The following is a 5980-nucleotide window of genomic DNA, read 5'->3' on the forward strand; positions in this document are numbered from 1 at the left end:
GGCTGTGAGCCCACGAGGGAGGCGGGCTCCTTTGTCAACACCTCCTTAGACTTTTTTTTGCATTCATGAGTTATTGAAAAATCGATTTCCACTCACTTTGCTTGCTTCCCCGCCGGCACTGACAAGATAGCTTATCATCCGTAAAACTCATAAAATCCGCCTCCTTCCCTAGTAAACGTAGACAGGAAGGAACAAATAGACGAGTATCCGAAATGACATTCACGATTCATTTCCAAGGTATCTTAATTCCTATTCAAACCGTTTTAATCCATGCGTACATTATTTGGGGAGGTAATGGATGTGCATGTATGTCTCAATTCTACAACCTTCTAAAGTGACCGATTTGTTGCAATACTTTTTTCTAAACGTGTTGTTTTGGTAATTCTCCAGACGAAACAAGCTATATGACCGATCATTTTGATTCCTCGCATAAATCAACATTACAAACCAAGAATTCGATCAAACATTGAAAAGTGCTCTGTTACCTTCGCTGCATGTGTCCTTCAAATCATAAAAAAACTCAATCACTTTGCATTTTCTACAAAACACGCCGCTGAATTAACAAATCTGACAAAAGTCCAGTGGTCTCCCAGGTTTCGTCTGTAACAGAAAACAAATTTAGGATTCATTTAAATAATCTAGACTCGATTGCCGGACTGTTTGATTTAAGGTGGGAAATCACAGAAGTGCATTGTACTCAAACTAACAGAGAAAGTGCTGGAGAAATTCAGTGGGTCAGTATTGAGTCTGCCATCGTCCGAGTTCCTCCCTAGCAGTTTGTGCTTATATTTGAGATTTCCAGCATCGACAGTTCTGCTTTATTTTATTGCATTAAATGCAATCCGAACAAATCTTGCGAGCAAGGAAAACACTGGTTGATCAGCAAAGATCCAAAAAATACCACTAAAAGAAATTGGTTTATATTTTCAAGTTTGCATCTGGTAACCCTAGCCGCACTTGCATTTGCCTTAACTGCACTGTATTTGATTTTGATTCTGCCTGTCACCATGCAGATTAGAGTTAATACTGGCCCCGAAAAATGGTGTGAACTTCCAATGAGGTTTTCACTACAGTCATTCCTAGTGAATCCCACTTGACGATGTGACATCAATAGACGGACGCTGGTATCCCACAGCAGTTCTGATGGAGCAGGCAATCTCTATATTTCATGATTTTGCTTGAAATAAAACTAATACCCACGAAAAATAAACTTATCAAGGAGCAGCGTAGGAAGCTGGACGTAAATAAACATTAAATATGGGTTGAGTTCCTTTGTGGATAATTATGCCAAATGTGTTTTACAACAATTCTACGCTTGACATATTGCCTCAACATTAGCAACTTTAAATGTGGGCAGGTGGTTCACTGAGATGTTTAGCCGCCATCTGGGTAGGAGAAAGGAGAGAAGTTAATGGTGCTGAAAACAAAACACAGCTAGACGTGGATCACTAAAACTTTCATAACTTACAGAGTGCAAAAAAAAACAAACGTTTTGTTATATGTAGATGGGCTACATCAGGGTAAACTTTCAATTGTTTTGACGATTTAACAGAAACGGGAAAGAGGAGTTCTATAAATGTTACACATTTGACAAGTGTGCGTTAGACTGGCGCTGCTATGCATGAAAACAGGTCCCAGACCATGGTACTGCGCGGACTTTCCAGGCGCGGGTCTTGTGGTAAGGTACCTTTCAGTCGGAATTGCTATTTGCCCTGAAAACGTGTAGGTGTCGCAATTACCCAGCACTCCTCTCTGCAGTCCCTGACCAATCTATATTCTTCTACCTTGATAACATTGCTTTCCTTATTTTCTGCTGTTGTTTGTCATTTTAAGTTAAACGAGTCTTACAGCTTTACAAGCCTTCTTAAATTTGGATGAGGATGAGGTTCTATACAATAGCGTTTTATCAATAAGCTCACTTTATAAAGATGCATCCTTAGAGTTAGATTTGCTGAAGTAAAATGCAAAGGCTGTGATATTACTGATACCATTTCTTTTCAGACAATTGGCGATAGACTTTTTCTTGTACACTTCAAGTGTGAGTCTCAGACCAAATACACAATCAGGCTACGGCTGACATAAACAGTAGAGGGTGTGGTAACTTTTCATCACATATTTCAGAATTGGGGATCAGTGGATGTATTTTAAAGCACCTAGCTTTATCACTGCATTCTGATACAGAGGTAAAATGAATGGCTATGTATAGCATAGATTGAACTGATATCATTGTGTATCGCATTCTTTCCATGGCACTACTATGGTGCTGAGGTTTTGTGCATTAATTTTCAGTCCTGGCCAAATATCCTTCATATGATAAAAACTGATTATCTTTCATTGTCACATTGTCCTGGTGGGAGCTTGCTTTGTATGAATTAGCTGCTTTATAGCAATGCCCATACTTCAGAGTTATTCAAAATTTGTTGTGCAGTACTGTGGGATATCCTGGAATGGTGAAAGGTGTATATAAATTAAATTATTGCATTAATCTTTCATTAAGTGAGAATGACTTGGGTTTATTTCTCCAGTGCGCTCCCCAGCCGAGCCAAGAGAGTAATGGCCTAATGTCTTCCTATAGCAGGACCTGTCAGGGATCAGAGAAGAAAAATACTCAAGTAGAACTGCCCTAGGTGATGCCTTCTGCCTGTTCTGCAACTGGGCAAAGATGTTGGAGCAGATTCCATTTTCCATTGGATGAGTGTGAACTGAAGAATGCTGAATACAATTAGGACAACCTCCTGACATAAAAAGTACACTGAAATCCTTCCTGAAAACCAGTATTCCTCTCAAACAGACCAACCATACACTGTTTCGATGCATGTGTTATTTATTGAAAGCTTGATGGTATTCCTTTATATTATCTATATTCTGTGACCATTTTCAATGTATCTGTGCAACGTTGGATGATTTATTGTAGTTGAATGCCAGTGATAAGAGATATTAAATCATCCCTGTTCTGGGCTGTCTGTTGTAAGGTAACATAAGGGAGCTATCTCCCGTGTTTTTATTGGTACACATACAGAGAACTGAACTGATCATTTTCAAAAATAATTTATTCCATCACTTCCATTTAACTTGTTGGTGTTGCTAATGTGAGGTAACCTCACTTTTATATGTCAAATCCAACATCTGATCAAGCATCCAAATCTTTGCCTCATGTCCATTAGCTGAGTGAACACCCACACAGACAATGGAGGAAGGCACTTATCTCCTTCCACCCACTAAGTAAAGGTCTTTCCATTGGTACACCTATTACTTGTGCTTGCCTTTATGTCATTAACTATTCACTTAAAGATAGCGGCGGTACTGAGTAAACAGCCATTTTGTTTCAGTTTAAAGTGATTTTCCATTTGTTTGCTACATCATCGATCACTTCACTCAACTTACTTGCTCAGCAAAGTGAAAAACTTTATTTGAAACAAAAAAGAAATTGCTGGAGAAACTCAGCAGATCTGACAGCATCTGTGTAGAGAAAGCAGAGTTGAACATTTCAGTCCCAGTGACACTTCTTCAGAACTGATTGTAGCTGATTGAAAGGTTGGTGGTGGGTGGAGGTGGGGGAGTGGATGGAGTAAATCATAGGTGGAGATGGAGTCCAGAGACAGAGAGAAGCAGTTGGACAGACAAAGGAATGGGTAAAGAATCAATAGCTGCTAATGGGCACCATTAGTGGCTGACAATTGGGTGGTTGTGGTTGCAGCCCATGTGATGACATGTGGAGATTTGGGGAAAGGATGTGGAAGAAGGTGTTCAGGCCCTAAAAGTACTGAGCTTGATATTAAGTCCTGAAGGCTACATGGTTCTCAAGCAGAAAATGACTTGCTGTCCTTCCAACTCACACCGAGCCTCACTGGAGCACCACTGCAGCAAGCCCGAGACAGTGATATTCAGGGAACTCACAGAGTCATTTTTGTGGACAGAATGTAGGTGTTCTGCAAAATGATCTCCCAGTCTCTATTTCGATTCCCCGGTGTAGAGGAGACCACATTATGAACAGTGAATACAATGGACTAGATGGAGTGAAGTGCAGTTAAATTGCTGCTTCACCTGTGTCTGGGTCCTCGGTTAGTGAGAAAGGAGGAAGTAAGCAGGCAGGTGCTAAACCTTCTATGATTGCATGGGAAGGAGCCGTTGGGGAAGAGGGAGGTGAAAGGAGTGGAGGAAGACTGGACCGAGGTGTCCCGGAGGGAATGGTTGCTGTGGAAAGCTGACCAGGGAAGGGAGGTGAAAATGTGTCAGGTTATTGTATTCTGTTGGAGAAGACTGAAGTGGTGGCTAATGATCCTTTGGATGTGGATGCAGATGGGATGGTAGGCCTGAAACTATAGAAGAGGAGGACGATCTTTGGTTTTTGAGCCTGATCAGCTAAGTGCTTGATTTAAAGACCGATGAAACTTCTAAATCTTAATCCCTTTGCTGTAAATTAGTAATAGTGAGTAAGATGAGGGCATCTTTTTTATACTTAACTGCAATCTTTCTCTTGATTGACTGTTAACATTAAGGATTCATGTTGTTATTCCAGAGCAGTAAGACTGTACAGTACTGCATTTTTGAGAAAAGTGTGTTGTATTTGTTTGTAGGTAATTTCTGGGTCTGTAGATTGTTAAAGGGGCAGAAATGGTTTATTGAAGGGTGATGTGCTCTTCCTGTCAGATGTGGAAGAATCCGGGAGAATTTGAATATTCCTGGAGACAATGTCTGCAGGAAGTGTGTTTGGTTGTGAATTCTGTCGGATCACATGGATCGGTTGGAGTGGCAATTAGAGGCAATGAGGAGTTTACAGGAGCTCGGACAGGAATGAGGGGTGGTGTGTGTTTGTTGGCAGTTTCAGGAAGGTGGAGACACTGCTGGTAGATGGCTGACTGCTGGGAATGGTAGATACCCGGGCAGATAGCAGGAGTCTCCTGTGGCTATGACAATCTAAAATAGGCATGCAGTTTTGGATATTGTAAGGGGGGTTGCGTGGAATGGCCTCTCAGCAAAGTGTAGCTGTATTGCAATGATCAATTCTAATTGATGACTCAGTTCTGGGACACAGACACGTTTCTCTGGCTGTCAGCGAGGAAGAAGAATCGCGTGTTGCCTTCTTAGTGCCAGAGTCAAGGATTCTTGGGGAGGGTGCAGAAATTTTGAAAAGGGACAAAAGGAACAGTGATCGTGGTACTAACAACATAGGTAGGAAAAAGGATGAGGTTCTGCAGAGTGAGTATAGGAAACTAGGCGGGAGGTTGAAAAGTCGGTCCTTGAGAGTAGTAATATCTGGACTACTACTGGTGCCACATGCTTTTTATTGTTTATACTTTTGTGGGATGTGGGTGTCGCTGGCTGGGCCAGCATTTATTGTCCATTCCTAGTTGCCCCTGAGAAGGTGGGGGTGAGCTGCCGCCTTGAGCCGCTGCAGTCCTCCTGCTATGGGTCGGCTCACAATACGCTTATGGAGGGCATTCCGTGATAATGACCCAGCAACAGTAAATGAATGGCGATACATTTCTAAGTCAGGATAGTGAGTGGTATGAAGAGGTATTTGAAGGTCGTGGTGTTCTCATGTATCTGCTGCCCTTGTCATTCTGGATGGAAGTGGTCATGGGTTTGGAAGGTGCTGTCTGAGGATCTTTGGTGAATTTCTGCAGTGCATCTTGTAGATATTACTCACTACTGTTGCTACTGACCATCGGTGGTGGCGAGAATAGATATTCGTGGATGTGGTGCCAATCACACGGGCTGCTTTGTACTGGATAGTGTCAAGCTTCTTGAGTGTTGTGGGAGCTGCACTCATCCAGGCAAGTGGGGAGTATTCCATCGCACTCCTAACATGTGCCTTACCGATGGCAGACAGGCTCTGGGGTGTCAGGAGGTTAGGTATTCACCGCAGGATTCCCGGCTTCTGACCTGCTCTTGTTTATGTAGCGAGTCCAGTTGAGGTTCTGGTCAATGGTGACCCGCAAGATGTTGATTGTGGGGGATTCAGTGATGGTAACACCAT

The sequence above is a fragment of the Stegostoma tigrinum genome, chromosome 31 (assembly GCF_030684315.1).
Source record: "Stegostoma tigrinum isolate sSteTig4 chromosome 31, sSteTig4.hap1, whole genome shotgun sequence".
NCBI lineage: Eukaryota > Metazoa > Chordata > Chondrichthyes > Orectolobiformes > Stegostomatidae > Stegostoma > Stegostoma tigrinum.